Source organism: Lissotriton helveticus, chromosome 5_1 (genome assembly GCF_964261635.1).
Source record: "Lissotriton helveticus chromosome 5_1, aLisHel1.1, whole genome shotgun sequence".
NCBI lineage: Eukaryota > Metazoa > Chordata > Amphibia > Caudata > Salamandridae > Lissotriton > Lissotriton helveticus.
In genome coordinates, this window is record NC_136065.1 from 1217481027 (window position 1) to 1217505230 (window position 24204).

At 43.4% G+C, this 24204-nt stretch overlaps 1 long non-coding RNA gene across 1 annotated transcript in view; it reads left to right on the plus strand.

The window, feature by feature from the left end:
* Positions 1–16679, plus strand: part of LOC144753550 (uncharacterized) — a 285586-nt gene extending 268907 nt beyond the window's left edge. The window contains exons 4-5 of the long non-coding RNA XR_013594408.1: positions 9976–10097; positions 15945–16679. This is a non-coding gene — a long non-coding RNA (uncharacterized LOC144753550). The remainder of the gene's footprint in view (positions 1–9975; positions 10098–15944) is intronic.
* Positions 16680–24204: the final 7525 nt, after the last annotated feature.

Sequence of the window (24204 nt, forward strand, 5' to 3'; positions counted from 1 at the left end):
AATAAAAGGTAAGAAAATGTGCTATGCCTGTATATGAATTATAAAGTAGTAATACTTGTTAGGTACATATTAGGAAGTGTTTGTCAATGTAGTTTTTAACTTATATAACCATTTGCATATGCTTAGATGGTGAGATATGGTTTTTGTAGTTGCAGATAGTTATATGTGCGAATAACCTCTTGAGTTTATTTAAAGATGCAGTGAACTATATATTATTCTAAAGATGGCCTGAAGGTATATATCTATTATGAAATTACATATATGTTCACATCGTGATCTATGTTCTTTAAGGCTGTTGAAAATTTAATGTATGTGGTGAGGGTGGTATATTTCGTTAAATATGCTTTGTTAAAATTGAGGAAGGTTATTAGTGCAGACTTTCTCTTGAGAGTTCTTATGCTAGCTTCACTTGGTGTGTAAGTTTTCTTTGAGAAATGCTGAATATATGTTTTAAACACAAGAAACATTTGGAAAATGATGTAGGTATGCCATTATGAAAAGGTTTTGTGCTTTGAAAAAGTGAGAATCTTTATTTTAAGTTTTGCAAATGTACTGATGCATGTGCATGCTGAGTAACAGAGCAATGTATGCTCCAACAGAGCTGTGTATCCAATAATAAGTCAACTGTGATATCTAGACTTCACTCACACATAACTAAGTAGAAAAAGATAGATAGATACACCAAAACAGGTAGTTTGATACTGACAGAAGGACTTAAACAATGAGTCACATATATAGTCACAACTGTTATATATCCAACAGCAATGGAGTTACTTTCAAAGTCACCCAGGCACTACTCAGGCACTCATCTAATCACTCAGCAACTATTTAGGCAGTCATCGAATCACTGATGCACTATCCACACACTTATTCAATCACCCAGGCACTGCACATGCTCTCTTCCCATCACGCCGGCACTAATTATGTACTCATTGAACTATGTATCCATGCATTCATCCAATCACCCAGATACTAACCATTCACTCACACAATCACCAAGGCTGTGACTTGCAGTCATTCAAATACCCAGGCACAACCCATGCACTCATCCAAACACCCACTTACAACGCAAGCACTCATCAAAATACTGCGGCACAACCCATGCACTCATCCATACACTCTGGCACTACTCATGAACTCATTCAATTATGCAGGGAATACCATTGCAGTGAACCTATCGCCCATCCAGTTATGTTATGTTATGTTAATTGTTTATTTCTATAGCGCGCGGCTACTCAAAGAGAGTGTCCCGGCGCTTTATTGGAGAAAGAGACAAAACTGCAACATACTAACATAACACCAGATAAAAAAACTAACAGAAGAGTGGGCCAAAGATTCACGGAAGACCGGCTACTGAGTGAACAGCCAAGTTTTAAGGCCTTTCCTAAAAGCCAGTAGACTGGTGGCTCCCCGCAGGGCCAGTGGTAAAGAGTTCCACAACTGAGATGCCAACAGTCCAAAAGAGCGGCCTCCGAGGCGCGCTTTCTTTACCCGGGGGACAACAGCAAGGTACAGGGCTTCCGACCTCAGAGACCTGGTCGGATGATAAAAGACCAGCCTCTTTTGGAGGTACTTGGCTCCCTCCTTGTGAAGAGCTTTGTAGGCCAAGGTCAGCGCCTTAAAGGCGATCCTCTTGCGGATAGGAAGCCAATGTAAAGTTGCCAGCAAGCCCGAGGCCCTGGAGCGCCTACCAAGGCCAAAGATTGCCCTGGCAGCGGCGTTCTGTACCACTTGAAGCCGCTGCAGCAAGTACTCTGGAAGGCCCAGGTAAAGAACGTTGGAATAATCCAACCTGGACCCAATCAGAGCCTGGACTGTCAGCGTCCTATGTTCCACGGATAACAGAGGAAGGAACCTCCGCAGCATCCTGAGAATGCCAAAGCAAATGCCCGACACCCCCAGGATCTGGGATTTCAAGGTAAGCCTGTTATCCATCTTCACCCCCAGATTCTTAGCAACCTGAGAGGAGCAGGACGGAGGGAACATATCCAGTGGCCACCAGGTCTGCCAATCTGGCTCTGTGTCGCACCCAAAGAAAAGTACTTCGGACTTGTCGGAATTGCACTTAAGGCTGTTTAGATGGAACCAATGAAAAACAGCCCCAAGGCAATCCCGAATACTCTCCCCATCAAAGTCGCCTCCTCTCTTACAAGAGAAGAGGAGCTGGGCGTCGTCCGCGTAGGATACGATCTGGGCACCATGCGACTCCACCAACGCCGCCAATGGGGTCATAATGATGTTAAAGAGGGTCGGGCTCAAAATAGAGCCCTGAGGGACCCCGACTCCCAGAGGCGGCATCACGGCGGAATCAGGCGGGGCCCAGATCGATTGCCGGCGGCCGGCTAGGAAAGAGGAAAACCAGTCGAACACCGTCCCCCGTAAGCCTATCTCGAAAAGTCTAGCGAGAAGACCATCATGTGGAACGGTGTCGAACGCCGCCGACAGGTCTAACATCACCAGCATGACTTTGCCCCCAGAGTCCAGAACCCCTTTAATGGTTTCCGAGACCTCCAGGAGCGCTGTCTCAGTACTGAGATGGGGACGAAAGCCCGATTGGGTGGCATGCAGGATCTCATTAGATTCAAGAAAGTTGGAGAGCACGCCATGGACGTGCTTTTCCAGAATCTTCGTGAGGGCCGGCAGCAGAGAGATAGGCCTATAATTAACAGGGGCCTTCGGGTCTAGACCAGGTTTTTTGAGCAAGGGAATCACCATCGCCTGCTTCCAGGTTCGCGGGACCACACCGAGCCTCAGCGAAAGATTTAAGAGTGGATTAGCCAGCGGGTTGATCACCTCCGCGACTTTCGCTAGAAATTTAGCAGGACATGGGTCAAGGGGAGAACCCGATTTTAAATTGCCCATGAGAGCCAGGGAGTCCAGAGCAGAGATTGGGGGAAACACACTCAACGTCGCCCCTGGCCCGGCCTGTGGCAGTGTGGTGATGTCGGGCTCAGTCTGGCCCGCAGACGCTGGTACCAGGAATGACTCCTGGATGCGTTGGATCTTGCTCGTGAAGAAGTCAGCAAGGTCCGTGGCCCAGGTACCAGATGGTTTTTGGTCCGAGGTGTTAGACCAAGGTGAGGTGAATTCTCTCACAATGGAGAAAATCTCCTTGCAGGAGTTGGAGGCAGTATCAATTCTCCTGGCTAGATAAGCTTTTTTCTCCAGGCGGATGTCCCGGTGATAAGCCTTAACCACCGTTTGGTATGTCAACTTGGCAACAGTGTCATATTGTGCCCGCCAGGCTCTTTCGGCTACCTTGCACTGCTGCCGCGTAGCCGACAGTGCAGCGGTAAACCAAGGCGCAGAGACCCGTTTCGGTGTCGGGCGAGATGTTACTTCCGGGGCAAGATCGTTTAGCCTGTCCACTAACCAGTCTTGCATGGTCTGCAGATCCCTGTCTAGATCACCTGAAAGAAGGCAGGGGTGGGCCTCAGCTGCCTGGGCCAGCATCTCCGGGGTAACTCGATGGAAAGCCCTATGGACACGACCCTGTTGATGTGCCTGGATAGGCACTGATTTAACTATGCCCTTGATCAGAAATTTGGCAAGAAAGTGGTCAGACCATAGGACAGGAGTGATCTCTATACCCTCGAGAGGGACAGACGAGAAGACCTGGTCAAGGGTATGCCCCTTCTCATGCGTAGGCTCCTGAAAGTAGGGGATGAGCCCCAGCGGGGTCAGCGCCTCCGAGAGTTTGGCGGCAGCCGGGTCGGATGAATCATCCATCCGGAAGTTAAAATCGCCAGCCACGATGAAATGTTCGGCTTTCAGGGCCAACTCCACCAGCACCGTATCCAGATCTTCAAAGAAGGTGCCGGGAGTACCAGGTGGCCTATATACGAGCAGTCCCTTGAAGGATTGGTGGGGCGAAAGAGTGATAGAGAAGGCTAGGGTCTCCGAGCCTCGGATGTCAATAGCTGGCAGGATCTCACAGGGGGTTCCTTTCCGGACCACTAGCGCTACTCCACCTCCCCTTCCCTTGGCTCTATCCTTTCTGAAGATGTTGTAATCAGGCGGGATTGCCAAAGCGACGTCAGGGTTAGAAGAGTCACCCCACCATGTCTCAGTAAGCATGAGACATAGTGGTTTATCTATATCGAGAAGCTCATAGATGTCCTGCGCATGTTTGCAAGCTGACCTGGTGTTCAATAGCATGCACCCGAAGCCCATACTAGAGATGTTATTGCTCGGCCGTAAAAAGAGCGAGCGGGTCTATGCACTCTTTTAATTACAGTGGCAATACCCTTGCATTAATACAATCTCCCCAGCGGTACACTTGATTTCATCCAGTCACTCAAACTTAAACAATAGACTCATGCAATCACTCAGACACTAGTCATGTACTCATCTAATCATCCAGGTACTGCTGATGGACTCCTTCAATTATCCAGGCACTACCCATGTACTTATCTAAGGCCCTACCTGTTCACTCAACCAAAAACTCATGGGCGGCAGCCATGTACTCATACAATCACTGAAACACTACTCATGCACTCATCCAGTCTGCCAGGTGCTATACATGCACTTAAACAATCATGTATGCACCCTCTATATACTCCATAAATCACCTATATACTACGCTTGCACTCCTGCATCACCCAGGCACTAGAGTTGCACTCATTTAGTCATCCAACCACTATCTATGGATGTGTTGAATTATTGAGGCATTAGTCATGCACTTATCTAATCATTCAGGCACTACTCATGCACCCATCCAAACACCCAGATAGTAGCAATATACTCATGCAAACACACAGGCAGTAACTATGCAGCTATGGAACAACCCATCGAGTTCCCGCATACTCATGGAATCATCCATGCACTACCTATATACTCAGGGATTCACCTAAACACTACCTATGCACTCATCCAGTCATCCAGGGAGTACTGATGTATTCAACCACAACCACATTTATTTACAAGTTTTAGTGTCAAATATGTAGTCTTTTACAACCATCTGTTAAATTATATATGCAACCCGTGACACACTCTTTCCATGTACTTGGAAGAATTAGTGAGCTATATGCTGTGATAGAGATTAATATGCTGATTTTTAAATCCGCCGTTTCCCAAATTTTAAATCTGATGCATCTAAGGAAAAAAGTGCTGAGACACTAAGGGGTCCATTACCATGTCGGGTGGATTGCCACCGCCATGGTGGCGGTGGCGATCCGCCCAACATAAATGCCCGCCCGACACCCTTTTCCCCACGCCACATTACAATGGCAGGGGGGACCGCAGCGGAGGCAAACACCGCCCGCCACTTTTCCGCCCCGGTTGCCTTGCGGCCGGGGCGGGCAAGGGTTCATATGGTGGCGGTGTCTATCAGACACCGCCAGCCATATTTGGATGGGCATCTGCAGTTGCTTTTCCGTGGCGGCAAGGCAGGCGGACTTCACTCTGAGGGCACTGTGCGGGCCCCCAGAGTGATGGAGAGTATGGGGGTGCACGCGGGGGGTACCTGTGGTACCCCCCTGCATTAGCATAATCAAAGCATCAGGCACCGCGCGGTGCCTGCTGCTTTGATTATGCAAATGCTGAAATGCTTTTTTAGCATTGTGGCGGGCGGTGCAGAGAGCACCGCCCGCCACAATGCTAAAAATACAGGATGTGCCCGCCACTGTGGCGGGCACATCCTAATACTCCCCAAGGGACCCCCGCCCTTATGGTGGGCGGTCCCGATTACCACGAGGATGGCGGGCGGGCAAAGTCCGCCCGCCATCCTAATGACCCCCTAAGTCCGCCAGTGAGGAGGTGGTAGAAAGGTACACAAATAGTGCTTATGTTGTGTTTTCAGATTTACAGTATTGAGACACTCACTCTATGTACTTCTGCACTTTGGTTGATGTTCATTTTAAAATTTACTACAGAAGGGATAAACTGGTCTTTTACTATGTATATTTGAGAACTGAGATATGGTGCAGCTGTGTTGTAGGAGAGGGTGCTATAATATTAAAAGGAAAGTAGTAAATAAAGTTTTGTGGTTTGCTTTGGGTTTGGTATATTGAAGTAAGTGCATGTAGTTATATAGCTTGGTTCATCTGTAGATTTAAAACTGCAACATAACAAAAACAGTTTTTGTATGATGTGTAAGTGAGTAGTAAAGTAGTTGGTACGTTGGCTAGAGTAACAATTTAAATATACTTATTATATTTACAGAACAATATCTGCATAACTACAGACAGTTAGAATGCCTACAAAAGCTCAGAAGAAGAAGCAAATACAGTATCTATGCAGAACTGAGACACAAAAGGGGCAAAATGCAGAAAAAGTGGTAAATGAAAATAGAGCTACTGGTAAAAGGACAAAGTCATTTCCTAAAAATATATGTGGACACTTGTTTATCAAAGAAAGTGTGCCAAAGCCCACATTCCCCTTCCCCCGGAAGACAACCCCGCACTTACATTCATAATACAAAACAAATCAGGGGCGCACGTGGTGTCCAAGCTCTATAAACTGTGCTTGGCCTCTCTTCCAGCGTCAGACGGGGTGGTGCGTGCTGCGTGGGAGCGCGATCTGGGCACACAGATTTCGGACGACCAATGAGAGGCATGTTGTGCTATGACCAGGGATGTATCCATGAACAGTAGACACAAGCTCATACACTTTAAATTCCTGCGTAGGATGTATCACACACCGGCGCTTGCTCACAGAATCGATGCCAGTAGGCCCCACTGCTGCCCCAAATGCAACGTCCCGCAGGCGGACTTCGCACATCTGTCTTGGACTAGCCCAAGGTTACACACTTACTGGCTGGAGGTCCACCGGGTTTTGGGCGACATGTTGGGACTGACGTTGAGTTTTACACCTGAAATTGCGTTGCTGGGCTACGTTGCAAATTTCCCCCGCCATCTTCGTAGATTGGCGTCCATTTGCTTCCTCTTGGCAAAAAGAGAGGTAGCGCTGCTCTGGTGTGCACGTCGCGCCCCGACGGTTGCTTCATGGCTTAGGAGTGTGGCCTACTGCAATGTGAATAGTGTGGAATATTCGGAACAACTTCCAACTGCTTCCCGCCCAACTGACATTTGGGGTCCATACCGACAATACATTGCGAAACTCGCTCAAGAAACGCCTTCCCAGTCACTTCATCCTATCGCGCCAACAGGGGTGGGCTAGAGCAAGAGCGGCTCGGAAGGCGCACTCGACAACTCATTGTTGTGCGTGCTACTTGCGCTTGCCCCATGCTTCACGCGGCTGAGTGTATGTCGTCTGGTGGTACTATGTCCTTGACAACAATTATTGTGTCTCGACTGCTATTCATTGCTCACGCGTTCCCTATGCCGCGTAGGGCACGCCGCCGACTTCGGCTCGCTCAGGACGGTGCTCCGGGCAGTATGCCAGGGTACATTTACCTGTACAGTCCACTGCCCTTTTGTATTAATGCTCATATGTGTTTGTTCTTTCTTGATTCCCATTCCAGGGATGCGGGGTGCTTGGTGGCATTTTTTGGGTCTGTGCTGATAACATTGCCCATGGTGGTATTTGAAACACCGCGAACCGGCTGACTGTATTGGTCTTGAAATCTCGTAGATATGATTTTGTTTTTTGGTTTTTATTTTGATTTAAATTCCTGTGATGTTACTTCTGTTTTTTGGTTTTTCTGTTGCTGTATTTCAAAATTTTGAGCCTTGTATCATTCTAAATGATCACTACGCAATCCTACTGTGTACACCAGTATTCAACGTGTGATGTTATATATGGCATCTGATAATTTCCGTACTTGATATGTTATTTGTTTTTTCCACTGTGGATTGCTTATTACGCTTCAATAAAAATATTATTTTTTTTTAAAGTGTGCCAAAGCACCTTTCATCATTTCAGGATGTTAGCCGTGCAGCACTCAACAATGAAAAATTTAGTGAGGAGGCTGTACTATGTGAAAACTCCTGCTTTATGTTTAGGAGAAACTAATAGAACACTTTTGCATTGTTCTGTGGCAGAGGTAGAAAAGGTTTGTGATGATGTGCAGTTTCGTTTGTTTGGTCCAGAAGAGTACTCTACGGAAAATGAAGAGTTGATAACAGGAGGAGTTGCAGAACACGACACAGAAAAGGGGGTGGTGATGAACAGAGTGTCTGAATTAAGCAGACCACTCTTACCCAGTCCAAAGATCAGGGCTTGATCCATCACCGTTTTTTAGCTCACTGCACCATCCCACCCCCTTTTTGAAATTATTTTGGCCACCATGAGTGTGGAAGGGTATGCTCAGACATGAGTCCCTTGCTCACTGCACCATCAGGATTCAAGCAAGCCGGGCCGAAGACGGCTGTAATGCCAGAAACCGGTCCCCGGAAGCTTGTTTCCTTTCCAGTGAAGAATTGGCTTGGTAGTTTGGTCTGCCCTGTTACCATGATGCACTGGGCCAGGGACAGACTAATTTGCATATAGCCAGGTTCTGAACTGGGATGGTGCAGTGAGCTAAAAAACGGTGATGGATCAAGCCCTGATCTGTTGACTGGGTAGGAGTGTTCTGATTAACTCAGATACTCTGTCCATCACCACCCCCTTTTTGAAATTATTTTGGCCACCATGAGTGTGGAAGGGTATGCTCAGACATGAGTCCCTTGCTCACTGCACCATCAGGATTCAAGCAAGCCAGGCCGAAGACGGCTGTAATGCCAGAAACCGGTCCCCGGAAGCTTGTTTCCTTTCCAGTGAAGAATTGGCTTGGTAGTTTGGTCTGCCCTGTTCCCATGATGCACTGGGCCAGGGACAGACTAATTTGCATATAGCCACGTTCTGAACTGGGATGGTGCAGGGAGCTAAAAAACGGTGATGGATCAAGCCCTGATCTGTTGACTGGGTAGGAGTGTTCTGATTAACTCAGATACTCTGTCCATCACCACCCCCTTTTTGAAATTATTTTGGCCACCATGAGTGTGGAAGGGTATGCTCAGACATGAGTCCCTTGCTCACTGCACCATCAGGATTCAAGCAAGCCGGGCCGAAGATGGCTGTAATGCCAGAAACCGGTCCCCGGAAGCTTGTTTCCTTTCCAGTGAAGAATTGGCTTGGTAGTTTGGTCTGCCCTGTTCCCATGATGCACTGGGCCAGGGACAGACTAATTTGCATATAGCCAGATTCTGAACTGGGATGGTGCAGTGAGCTAAAAAACGGTGATGGATCAAGCCCTGATCTGTTGACTGGGTAGGAGTGTTCTGATTAACTCAGATACTCTGTCCATCACCACCCCCTTTTTGAAATTATGCAGAACATGACACAGGCATTACAGTAACCATGGGCAGAGAAGTCCGCTCAGCTGGCAGACCGTGTGGATTTTTTCATTCTCCGTGTTTCGCTGGGAATGCAAAGTTTATGCAAAACTCCAACACCGCTGCAAGGCGGAGTTCAGCCCTGGATCCTCCCCGCCTCCATACCACCTCAATAAATATTTTTTAAATAAAAATAAAAGTTAAGGTAAATTAAACACACTTACCTTTATCGCTGCGTCTCCGGGTTGCTCTCCTCCTCCTCACCGTGGTCCTGCAGAATCCCCAACGTCAGACGTACGTCATGGTAGGACTGCGCCAATATGTTCGTCTGACATACATCGTGGACCAAGAACACTTTAGACATAATTTGGCCTAACAGGGCAGTCAGCTTCATAATTTTTCAACATTTTGTACCAGATACAAAAATATCAGAAACAGTTTTAACATATAGTTGCTTTCATTAAGAAAGTAACATCAGCAAGCTACTATTAACAAAACTGCAGTCACTGGAATACATAGTATCACATATTTGTAATCATGTACTGTGCACATTTGTTTTTTTACAATCCATTGATTGTTTTTCCCCCCTGTTTGACGATGATGCTTCATACAGACCACTGTTGAAAGTGAAGAAGTGTAAAAGCTGAAAACATTTTACGGTGTAGTAAAGTTTGGGGGAAAAATATTGTATCTTGTTTTGGTTGCCTAATGTCAAAAATGAAATCCTAAAACATTTTTCTTTGTTTATATTTTTTCACAGTGGTTGCACTGACGCAAACAAATAGAGAAAAAAATTAACAAGTATGATTTTTCCCATTCTGCAAAATTACATCCATGGACTGCTCCACGGCTGTTACGATGGTGTTACAGTCCATGCAGAAGGTAGCAAAATGCTTTAGTTCTGGTGACATTTCACTGAATTTTATTTCCACTTCACTGTCGCCAGGGTCAGTGGCTGGAGGTTTTCTTTTCATGCTCTGTGCAATTTTAAGTTTCTTCTTATGCTATATTTTCAAGTGGTACAACATGCTTATTGTATCACATGAATATTTATTGATGTGCCCCGAGATAATGTTTTTTCACATATGCTGTACTTCACCAATTTAGCTGTGTCTTCCATTCCCCAGATGGAATAGGGAAAAACCCCAACCTATTCTTTGTTTCTTTATTAGAGGTTCTTCTTCAGAAGGATGTTCTCCTGCTCTTCAACAACTTCACCCAGTTGTAGGTCTTCCTCTGGTTCTTCTGATGCCATTTTATTTTTGTACAAAAAACAAAAAAACAGCACAATCTTGAAATACAGTTTGCACATCTCCTATAATAAACTAACCAATACCTGGAAAATTAAAGAAGAGAGAAACGGGTGTGTACTTCCTTTCATAAAGGAAACTGAGTAAACCAATTAAATGTCTTTATTTGCTAGTGACGGGCTATTTGCGAGTACCGATTTCGCTGCAACTTTCAGCATCCCTGCAAAAATGAAAAGTTATTTTTTGAAACTGTTCTTTTTGACCAATGCATAGAGAAAATAAAGTTAAACCAATATCTTACTAAACAGATAGACTCAAAGTTTATGTAAAATATGTCTCTATATGTGTTTTACACTTTGTCAAAAAAACACAGTATATGCGACTACCAACGTCATCGCGACCGATGTCGCCGTGTTTTCATTTTTTATGTTGTTTTTTCAAGAAATTAATACAAATGGGAAAGTTAAATTAATATCTTACTAAACAGTTATACTCAACCTTTATGTAAATATGTCTATATATGTGTTTTACACTTTGTAAAAACCACAAAGTATTTGCGCTGTGTCCATGGCGATCGTTGCGTTTTCGTGAAAACCAAAAATATCTTGAAATAAATAAATGACAAATACAACAAAAAGTGGTGCACCATGCAGATGTTCAGTATCTAATTACAGAAAACAAATAGAAAAGGTATACAAGTTCACCTTAAAAGAACCAAAGGTAATATGGACATTACAGTTAATTAATAAAATCTGAAAAACCTTACAAAATCACTTAAAAAAGAAATTTTATAGCGATGTTACAGTTAGGAATGAGAATTTAAAAAAACCTTACAAATTCTCCAAAGGAAAAAAGTTTACAGATACACTATAGTTAGGAAATAATATTTTAAAAACCTTACAAATTCCGTGAAAAAACCGAAAAGTTACAGGGACGTTATAGTTATGAACTAATTTTTTTTTAAACTTAGAAATTCACTGAAAAAACAAAGGTTGCAGAAACGCTATAGTTAGGAAATAGAATTTAAAACATCTTAGAGAATCACAAAAAAAAAACAAGGTTACAGAGAGGTTATAGTTAGGAAATAGAATTAAAAAACCTTAGAAATTCACTGAAAAAACAAAGGTTACAGGAATATTATAGTTAGGCTGACATTTCACTCGAACAAAACCTGGAAATTCAGCAGTTATACTTACTTGAGCTAACTATAACTCATGCCCCCGCAATGCACTGCTTATGACCTCACATATTACATCACTCATGACATGGTCAGTGACATCACTGATGACATCACTGACAACATCTCAAATGACATCACTGATGACACCATCCAGTGATTTTGAGTGAATTCCAAAAGTTACTGAGTGTTAAACATATATACTAAGATAACTCGCTGTGGAACTGCCTGTATGGGTAAGTGAGTGGGTGTGTAAGGGGTGTATAGAAGAGTGACTAGGTCTATAAGAGACTGTATATATGAGATAGTGGGTGTTAGGTTTTGTATAGGTGAGCAAGTGGGTGTATCAGTTTGTGTATGAGTAAGTGAGTGACTGTGTGAGTATCTGTTTAGTTGACTGAGTTGGTGTATCAGTGGTTGCAAATGGTGAATGAGAGGGTGCATGAGTGGCTGAATGGGTGCTTGAGCAGATATTTAAATGTCTGTATGGGTGAGTGAAAGGGTACGTGAGTGGCTGTCTTGGTGCATCAATGGATGTCAGCCGCAGCCGGTAGTGGGAGTACCGGCCGGGCGGTGATGTGGGGAGGGGGAGGGGCAGGGTGGGGGCTAGTAATGTATGGAATCCGGACCTAAACAGGTAAGTAAACATAAAAATAAATAAAACGAATTTCGTTGCGCGCACTGCATCCCCAAATGCAATGCAGTGCGCGCAACAAAATTTGTTTTATTCTTAATGCGGTAACGGAGCGTGACTTGAGGTTTGACATGGCTGTTGGGGTCCTCCATTGGTTTCCACATACTCCTAAAAATAAGGTTACTAGCAAATTCATAGACATGGGCTCATCCTTGCGAAGCGCGAAAGCACGCGCCACTGGAAGGCGCAAACGGGCCCAGCGGGTGCTAGATGGTGCAGCGAGTTTCTTAAATGGGCTAGTGGGGAAAGCACACTGAGGTTTCAATTAGCATGACGACAGCAGACTGATAAGGCCTTAGAGATGGAACAGGCGTGGGATGCCCTGGTACAAACACTGCGCGACTATGACACACGACCCGACCTGGAGGACTAACACTAGACTGGACTATACCCCTGTAACACGACAGGTGTATTGCATGTTCCCTCACCTGACAGCTCCTGTGCTCCAGACCCACAATGTTCGCAATGCTAACCATGTACCGATGGCGGGAACCGGGGAGGGGGGAGGGGGGTTTTCATCTTGGCATCCCTGGTATTTCAAGGCCAAGATATGTAAGACTGCTCCTTTTTTGAGATTCCATATCCTTGACCCCGCCCATACTGGGTGCTACTGCTTATGACTTTCTTGTAAAGGCCACTTACCTACGATTGGGGAATAGTGAATTGCTACTATTGATGTGTGTTTTGTGTCAAAAACCCAATAAAATTTGTTTTAAAAAAATTTTTTTTTATTTATTTTTATGTTTACTTACCTGTTAAGGTCCGGATTTCATACATTACTACCCCCAACCCTGACCCTCCCCCACCCCACGTCACTGCCCGGCCGGTACTCCCACTACCGGCCGCGGCTGATGGATGTGTAAGTGGATGTATCAGTGAGTGAGTGGGTGTATGAGTGGCTGTATGTTTGAGCAAACCGGTGTTTGAGTGGTTGTATGGGTGAGTAAGTGAGTGTGATGGAGGTTATATGGGTGAGTATGTGGTTCTCTCAGTCACCGTATAGGTGCGTGAGTATATGTATTAGTATATGCATAAGTAACTGAGTGACTGTGAGTGCAATTGCATGGGTGAGTTATTGACTGTATGAGTGATTGTAGGGGTGAGTGAGTAGGTGTATGGTTAACTCATCTACTATGTCAGTATGTGTATTGATGTATGAGTGGGTGTGTAAGTGTGTCTATCTATCTATGACTGGCTCTGTAAGTGGCTGCGTTGGTAAGTGAGTAGGTACATGAGTGGATGTATAATTGAGTTAGTGGTTCTGTTAGTAGCTCTATGGGTGAGTTGATGTGTTATTGGCTGTATGGATGAGTGACAAGATGTGTGAGCGTTAGTATGGGTTCTTTGAATGAGTTTGCTATTGATTGGCTGGGAGTGGATGTATGACATGTTTTATGGGTGTGTAAGTGGGTGTGTCAGTGCTTCTGTGGATGAAGTCATCAGTGATGTCATTTGAAATGTCATCAGTGATGTCATGATGAGTGATGTCACTGACCATGTCTTGAGTGATGTAATATGTGAGGTCATAAGCAGTGCATTGCGGGGTCATGAGTTATAGTTGGCTCAGGTAAACATACCTGCTGAATTTCTGTGGTTTTGTATGAGTGAAATGTCAGCCTAAATATAAAGTCCATGTAACCTTTGTTTTTTTTGTGAAAAAATAATAATATATAATGGGATGAATATTCTTTTTTATTAAATCGAAACCCCAAGATAGCTATTTTATATCTACTACCTAAGCTTCACAAGGACCCTCTGAAGCCTCCGGGGAGACCCATTGTCTCCTCCATGGGCTCGTTGCTGGAAAGAACCTCTAAATACATAGATTATTTCTTACGTCCCTTTGTAGAACAACTTCCCTCCTACTTGAAGGATAGTAAAGACTTTATGAATAAAGTCAAAGACATTCAGTGGAAAAGCAGCTATCTACTTATCACCCTAGATGTCTGCAGCCTTTATACTTCTATAAGACATGCAGATGGTATCCAGGCTTGTCAACAATTCCTGAGTACTAGGTCTATATCATTCTTGAACCATACTGAGATGCTTCTTCAGATGATGGCTTTCTGTCTGGAGAACAATTTCTTTATCTTCAATGATATCTATTATAGACAGCGACAAGGGACTGCGATGGGAACATGTTTTGCTCCCAGCTTCGCTAATCTATTCATGGCGAGCTGGGAGCAACAGGTGGAGAGGACACACCCATTATATCGCAGTCATGTTAAGTTATGGCTGCGATATATTGATGATTTGTTCATCATTTCGGATGGACCACAGACATCGGCAGAACAATTTATCCAGATTTTGAACCAGAACAAACTCAATTTGATATTGGAAGGCACAATAAATGAATGCACAACTGAATTTTTGGATCTATCAATCAGGGTTTGTAAGGACAAACTTGTAACGAAATTGTTTAGAAAATCCACCGCTGGTAATACTCTGCTACATGCAGACAGCAGTCATCCCAAGTCCCTCATACGCAGCATACCCTTTGGCGAATTCCTTCGGGCTCGAAGGAATTGTAGCCAGGAGCAGGATTTCATTGAAGAGGGTGAGTGTATGATAGAACGCTTTCTGGAAAGAGGTTATGAACCTAATATGATTAAAGAGGCATTTTTGAAAGCCAGTAGGATGTCCCATGCCGACCTATTAACTCCGAGATTGGAAACTACATCCACTAATGACAATGACATAGTTAGATTTGTATCTACTTATCATTCCAACTCATGGCAGGTACAGAGATGTCTGAAAAAACATTGGAAAGTTCTTAGAACTGAGCCTACTCTTGATGACATTCTGGGTAACAATCCGAATGTCACATTTCGGAAAGCAGACTCGTTGAGGACGAGACTGAGTAAGAATGACATCAGTAAGACAACACAAAAGAAGCCTGACATACAAGGATTCTTTACTTGCATGGCATGTAAGGCCTGTAAGTTTAGTTCTAATGTCAAAAAAGTCTTCTATCCTGTAGAAGAAACCGAAAAAAACATAAGTAAACATCTCTCTTGTTTGTCTGACTACTGTGTGTACATTTTGGTTTGCCCGTGTGCTAAGAAATATGTGGGGAGCACTATGTTTCCGGCAAAGAAACGTGTTCTCGAACACATGCGGGCAATCCAAAACAAGGACCAACATTCACCGGTGGCTAGGCATTTCGAAGAACAACACAACAGCAACCGGAATTTGCTGAAGTTCTTTGTAATTGACAGAATTCCCCCCAGCAAGAGAGGTGGGGACAGGATACGTAGGCTGCGTCAAATGGAGAGTAGATATATTCTAGACCTAGATACTAGAATTCCATCTGGGTTAAATTCAGAAGAGGAATTAGCCTGGCATCTGGGAGATTGATTTGTTTTCTTACTTTTTCTTAGTTTGATCAGTTAGGGACCATGCTTTAACAACATATGTACAAGATTTTTAAGTGACATTTGTTTCTCTGAGCCTTTTGTTACTGTTGGAGCTCTGATGTTTTTAATTCACGGATTGTAAATACTTTTCACTATTCTGTTATGTGTCAATATTCATAATTTGGCTGAAATTTGAGACATCTGGTGTTTGTCCTGACAGGCACTATTTTTCATTTTCTGTTTTATGCCCAGGTTATGCAAGCTTGAAGGCCTTTATGTGGAGAAGTACAAATGGTTATACCCACTGGGGATGAAGCAGCAAGAGGGTTTCACATTAACCACTTCTTGAACTTTTTCGCTGTCACATTGGGACTGTGAGAATTGATAGAGTGCTTATGATCCTGTTTATAGTATAGTTGTGCATTATCTTTCCACTGGGAATGAAAACATTCGCAGTACGCTATGGGCTGTAGCATTCATTGCCTCTTTGTATTTTGCAAGAATTTCCCCACTTGGGATATGATTTGTTTAAATATTGGATATATATGATTATTATTTTGCATGCATTGGCCCATATTGACTGCATCACTATGCTCTGATTGACGAAATATGTCTTCTAGCGGGGACATGTCTAATTAGACTTCTCCACATATAATATGTTTTTGTTCTTTCAGCTGTATTATATTTGCAACCTGGGACAATGAATTATTAGCCTGGTTTGTCAAGTGATTTAGAACTAGATGCAACTATTGTGTTATGAGTTACACAAATCACATGTTTACAAATGGCCGCGATGTTTGTATGTTGTTCTGAAGTCCTTTATTCATGTTGTTTACACTGTGATGTCATGCATTTTGTTTTTTGAAATAACTTTATTTAAACATTGAATTCCATGTGTTAATCACCCGTGATCAAGGCGAGGTGATCGCTGAAACGCGTTGGGTTTTTTCCATCTCTCATTAATGAACATGCAGGAATAAATTAATCCTTTTTGGCAACTTCACGTGGATGTGGTAAATCTGCATTTGCAGAACTTGTTTTTGCTGTGAGACTAGTTGTTTATACAGGACAACCTTTGATCCTGTTTTTTGCACCACTGTCATGGCGTCCCGGCAATCTCGGAGGAGGTGAAAGTATATATATATATATATATATATATATATATGTATATATTTACTTGAACTCCGTTCGACGCAGCCGCGCCTCAGTCACCTCATTCGAACTGGAAAAACGGAAAAGACAGACCCAAGTTGTGTGCAGAACTCAGTGGTTTATTTCATCCAGAATAGCACCCAGCAAGTCTGCATGACGCGTTTCGCCTCTAGCCAGAGGCTTGATCACATGATACTGATATATATATATATATTACCTACTAGTGGTCGGCAGTAGGCAGGTATAGTTAGGACCTAGTTTCCATAGGGAAAGTGTTTTTTTGATTTGCCAATGACTTTGGCGCCATTTGATGAATCTTCTCAAACGTTTCAAAACTAATGGGGTGGTCATGTTGTCTGCTGTCTTAAAAGTTTTGGAGTGATTTGTCAAGGGGCAGAGAAAAAAGGGGGTCCCAAAATGCCTTTTCTCCCTGTTGATTTCTGTAGGAAATTTTAGGCTCAGCTGCAGCCCGAACTGCTGAACGGAATTACACCAAATTTGGCAAGAACTTAGCTCTTGGTTCAGGAATCACTTTTTTTGTTAAATGGTGTAGATCTGTTAAGTAGTGCCTGAGAAATGTAAAGATTTTTCAGATAAACAACTGGCCACTGTGGATACGCAAACCCTCCCAATCTCATGTATGAGAGCCAGGAAGTGATGGCAGCTGTCATGTGACTCGTTTGACCCAAGTCTCAAGGAAAAAGTTTAAAAAACAAGAAAAGGGGACAAGGTGGAAGCACCCAGACCCCGAAGGCCTGTTCACACGGTGGGGTGATGCGTCCTGAGTGCCTCAGGACTGAAGTGAACTTCGTCCCACAAGCACACTAAGAAGCGTGTTTGCAGAGTGATGGAGAAACAGGGCGTGACATCTGACAACCTCTCAGCAATCCCACTGTGTGGGACTTACTGGAGGTAACAGTTAGGCTAGTTGACCCGAAGGACCCTCAGAAGAGAAGGGTTCTTCATCACCCAACTAAGAGGCGTGCCAGGAGGCGTGTTTGCAGAGTGGTGGAGAAAGGGAGCATGTCCTGCTATCAGAAATCAGCAATACTGCTGTACGGGACTTACTGGGGGCAATAGGAGGGGTAGTTGGCCCCCAAGGATGTCCTTGGGGACCAACTACCCCTCCTGTTACCTCCAGTAAATCCCACACATTGGTATTGCTAAGAGATCTTCAGAAACCACACCCCCTTTTTTCACCACTCTGCAAATGTGCCTCCTGGTGCTCTACTGGTTAAGGGATGCAGTCCAATTTACTCCTGAGGGAGTTTGATGGCCAAGAAGCCCTCCTGGTACCTCTTGTAAGTCCTACTCAACGGAATTCCTGATAGCTGGTTAGAAGCTCAACCCCCTTTCTCCACCACTCTGCAAACGTGACTGCTTGTTACAAAACCTTAGAAATGAACACAAAAAACTAAGGTTACAGGGGCGCTATAGTTAGCAAATAGAATTAAAAAAACCTTAGACATTCACTAAGAAAACAAAGGTTACAGAGACATTATAGTTAGCAAAGAATTTAAAACACCTTTGAAATTCATGAAAAAACAAAGGTTACAATACCGTTATAGTTAGCAAATTGAATTTACAAAACCTTCACTAAAAAGAACAAAGGTTACATGGCCATTATATTAGAATTTAAAAACCTTAGAAAGTCACTAAAAACCCAAAGTTTACAGGAACGTTATAGTTAGCAAATAAAATTTAAAGAACCTCAGAAAGTCATTAACAAAAAACCAAAGGTTACAATGACGTTGTAGTAAGCAAATAGAATTTAAAAAACCTTAGAAATTCACAAAAAAAACAGATGTTACAGGGACGTTATAGTTAGGGTCAGATTTTGCTCATACAAAACAAGAGACATATAGCCCTTATAATTAGCTGTAACTATAACTTGTACCCCTGCAATGCACTGCTTACGACCTCACATATTACATCACTCATGACATGGTCAGTGACATCACTGATGACATCATTGATGACATCGCAAATGACATTACTGATGACATCAGCGATGACATCATCCACAAAATCTCTGACACACTCACTCATACCCCCATAGAACCTTTTATACACTCAGTGCCACTCCTACACAACCATTCACAAACTCTTTCACAGAGCCATACCAGTACTTATATACCCACTCATTGATTCATTGATTTACACACACATCCACTCACCCATACTGCCACTCATAGACCCACTCACTGACTAATACAGTCACTGACATATCCACTCATACACCTTACAGGCACTCACACACTGAGTGAGTCACACATAAAACTACTCAAACACCTAGACGTTCACTCATACAGTCAATCACACAGCCACTTACTCACCCAAACAGTTATACACCCACCCACTTATTACTCATATAAATAGTAACACATACTCACTCAGCTATACAGCCACTGACAGAAGCATGCACTCATCCATGTAGCCACGCTCACATTCACTCACTCATGCATACAGTTACTCATATTCCCCATCACTCATGTATACTGTTTTTCACATACTCAGTTACTCATCCATACTGACACATGCACTCAATCACTGACACAGCCATACAGACACTCACTCACCCATACAACTCCTCACACACGCAACAGTACCCCATACAGCCACTGACTCACCCACTTACTCTTCCATACAGGCACATGTCCTCACCCACAATCCCAGACACCCAGACAACCATAGAGGTAGTCAGACAACCAATCAATCACCCATATAGCCATTCACGTACACACTAACACACTAATACACCCACTTAGACATCAACTAACAGACAGACACGGACAGTCACACAACCAGTCACTCATCCATACATTCACTGAAACACCTTATCACTCACTTATTCAGTCAGTCATGTACCCACTGAGTCAGCCATACGGTCACTCATACACCCACTGATTCACCAATACACCTTGGTATATATATATTTAACAAAACAAAAGTACAAAGTTCCTCTGATTGTATTTGACTTGTTCGACTAATCATGACTATTTCTATTACTATGAGTGTCAAGTTGATGGTGATCGATTCTAACCATTGTAGACACTATCATGGAATTTACTTAGCTTTGCCTTAGCTTCCTCCGCGTTTTGAATTAACTAGATTTCCACTTTAATCATACATGACTACTAAATGTATTTTTACTATGGATGTCCCGATGGTGGTGATCGATTCTATACGTTATAAACAGTAAGAAATACCTTAGCTTAACTGGTAGTTACCATCGGCACTTTAAATTAACAGGATATCCTCCCTGACATACAGGACTCTTCAACGTCTTTTAACAAACATACACAGTAAAATATGGCCGCCGCATTACAAGGCATACACGCCTTGGTTGGGCCATCCTCGATTTCTTTGACAGACCCACACACATGACACCCAGCCCGCGAATCACGCCCTACTAATACCCCCACCGCCATTCCTCCCGTTACCATCCCGGGGTCGGCGGCGGGGTAGGTGTATCAGAAGTCCGTGCAATGCACGCTGGTGAGTTTACTTGAAGGCATCTTCCGATTTCAGGTAAGCGCATACTGTTGGCCTCAGTTATTGTGGCTAAGCTACCTGGCATGGCCCAGGCTAGTTGGTGCGTGTGCATGCTGAACGCTCAGCTCCAGTGTACTACATCCCGTGGACCCTCTGACCACTTGGAGGAGTCCCGGGAATGCGCGCTGGGGTGTTGTGCTTCACCGTGCTCGCAGCCACGGCACCGCTCCACCTACACTTTGCCTGATCACTATCTGGATTGCTGCATTCTGCTATTGCCGATCATTGGAGCCTCTTTGCCCACCTTAACATAACTAATTACTTGACTATGTTGCTTTCCACAATTTTCAATCTTACTTTAATAGGACCCAATCGGTGTCCTTCTAACCGCCGACCGCTGTAGCACACATTTTGTGCGGATAGCTTAGGTGAGTCCCACTATACCCATTACATTGGGTACCTTTTTTTTCTCATAAACTTTCATTTTGTTTTTATCATTTGTTTTGTCACAATGAATACATTTTCTAGTGAATCACCTCTAATACATAGGGGTTTCACAAACAATGGTCAAATGAGTGATAACTTTGCATAAGGCTACTTCACTAAAACTGGTGTTATACCTCATTGCCATGATAGATAACTGAACACTAAAGATGTAATATCCATGATTACCACTATTTAGAGATCTGCTATCCACCAAACAGTGAGATGGGTGTCACCAATGTGTTACTTAATTATACCTTTTGTACCACTTGTTTTTATTCTCATTCACAGGTCTACTACGACAAGACAGGGTAGGTAGTCGCACACTTACCCCTCACTTTAGTGTAAATAGCATACCATCCGATCCTGTAGAAGTGTCCTGATCATTATTAACTTCTGAGACACGAAACATGTCGATCACAGGAGAGTAGAACTCCTACCATTAGGCACCTGATGACTTTTGGGTCCTCTCGTCACTATTTTAATTAGACAATTTACCTCTATAATAAAGTTTGTTTAGGACTGACTGACCTATTTTAACTCCATTACCCCTACTACACTCTCTTGGCCTCTCACCCCCACTGCACCCACCAGCAGGAACAAAAGATCACCGATAAAAAACCCCGGTTTCGGGTGCCCGTCAGGTATTGCAGCGCCGACCTGACGAGGGGCAGGCTCAAATGATGAAGCATGACACCTAGCTTGCTAGGTGTGTGAGAGCCCTAGTTCCAACAAGGAGAACTCCTTCTCCTTCACACACACATTGGTGATCCTTTCTTGATTTCACTACCAGACCGTGTTCAGTACCCCTTGATCTCACTCAATCAGAAGAACTTTGTACTTTTGTTTTGTTATTGCAGTCTTCCGGGCCTGTGCACTGGACCTCTTTAAACTAGCCCTCAGTCCCCCTCTTTGGTCTTACATATATATTTAACACTCATAAACTTTTAAAAACACTCACACTCACTGGATGATGTCATCAGTGATGTTATTTGAAATATCATCAGTGATGTCACTGACCATGTCATGAGTGATGTAATATGTGAGGTCATAAGCAGTGCATTGTGGAGGCATAATTTATAGTTAGTTCAGCTAACTATAACAGCTGAATTTCTCTGGTTTGGTATGAGTAAAATCTGACCCTCACTATAATGTCTCTGTAACCTTTGTTTTTGTTAGTAAATATATATACATACACTTATATATATGTAAATATATATACACACACACACACACATATATGTGTATATTTATATAGACACACACACCTCTAGCATGAAAGACTTTCCCTGCCATGAAGTTTTCCAAGTACAGGTTTGTGATCCTGGCCTTGGTTGTGAGAATGGCTTTGCAGACGTTGAGTAATGCCTAATTAAATCCTGGTGTACTACATAAATGAAGTTAGGCAGCACGTCAGGAGACTCTCTAAAACACAATTTTGTCCTTGGTGGAATTAGAGAGCCTTCACAGCACAGGGATAAATGTGCATGCTCACCAAACCAACTCTCAGAACTGTACATGTATTAATTTTTGTAAAACTTGTCGGGGCACCGGGACCGTGCTTGAAAAGTCAGGACCTATACTTGTGTGGCTGGGTGAAGTGCCTGAAACACGAAAAAGAAAAAAAACTTGACCCGGAGACAGCAGCTTTCATCCAGCCATCTCAACGTTTACTTTACAAAATTGTCAGCTGCATAGTTGAGCCCTAGCTCAGTCTCCACCCAAAGAAACCTACCAAACCCAGACATTTCTGACAACTAGACACACTCTGGAGTCCAGGGTAGAGTGACTTGTGTGGATCCTGTGATGTTTCCTTACCCATAAGGACACGCAAAGCTCAAACTTTAGCTAAGAAATGCATTTTCCTTACATTTCTGTGAGAGAAAATTGTAGATTTTTCTGGGGTCCACCAAACGATTGGAGCATTTCCACACTTCACCCAATAATACAGATGCCCCACGTGAGTGGCTGGCCCAGCACCCAAACACAACAAGCCAAAAATAGGACATGGAGTCATAAAAAAAATATGAGAGGAAAACAACCTGGTTTGGCAATGTGACTAGCTGCATCCTGAATCTATAAAACATAACAATCTGAGGCATTTCTGAAAACTAGACTCCCAGGAGAGTCCAATGTGGTGTGAGTTGCATTGATCCCATGATATTTTCTTATCCGTAAGATCTTGCAAACCTCAAACTTTGACAAATAACACATACACTCATATTTCAGAGAAAGATAAAGCTGGAATTTAGGGGATCCACAAATTTCCTACCACCTTGTGTTCCCACACTTGTCCCAATAAAAGCGGTATCCCACCTGTGTGGGTGGATCCAGTGCCTAAAACAGGAAAGACTGACTTTTTTGTGCGTAACTGTGAAGTTTTGGACTGGCTTCGCTGACGCCCAGGGAAACTTACCAAACCCAAACATTTCAGAAATACTAAAAGGAGAGACTGTAAGCAAAGTCTCCATTCTGCCTGCCATTATGGGAAGGGACTATGTCAGGGTGAAGCTCCTCACCCCTTATTCACTTTTTTGTTGCTGTGCACCGTACATGCTGCTGTTACAGCAAAATCAAACTTAATCAATCTCGGAGCGTGAGGGAAGCTGTTCCCTTGCGTCTCGACTTTAGTTTTGAAAAAAGAAAATGCTCATGCTTTTAAACTCCGAAGCATTTTCCTTTTCAGTGCTGAGGACAACCTGTTTATGTCCTCTGCACTATAGTGATAGTGCGGAGGACATCAGCGGATCGTCATCACCACTTAAGAGGCTCATGACTGTGGTGTCATGATCTGGGGCACAGACTCACCTTTTAATGCCTGTGCACCCAATGAGAATAATACTCCTAACCTCCACGTTTATTCTGAGGAAGGGTTAACGTCTTTGGAAGACGCACTATGCATAGGTGTCAAACTCAAAATCAGAAACTACCTTTCCCATGAAGACATTGAACTCTCAAAAGGTTAGGAAATGTCAATCGCCATTTTCAAGATATATAGGGTAAGTTTCTCCGCTGTCCCTAGATTTCTTGTTATGCGCTCAAGATGTATTGTTGTTGCGTCCAAGACTTTGTTACCTGACCTTGTTGAATACCTTGATGGAGAATGCCTTAAAAGATTGTATCTTTCATGACAGATATTTTTTTACTTATGATGCCTGCTTGGGACGGTATAATATTGGAAAAGAAATACATTGATAAATAAATTGAACTATATCATTTTTATAAATGTTTGATTATATTAAAATTTGAAAACCAACGTACCAGAAAGTGTGCTCACAAACAGAGGGTAGATGTCTTAATCAGAGAAGGTAGCAAGATTTATGTGGAATCTAAGTCATATAAATTATGTCGATAGTGTCTATATTTGAGTTCCAGAAATGTC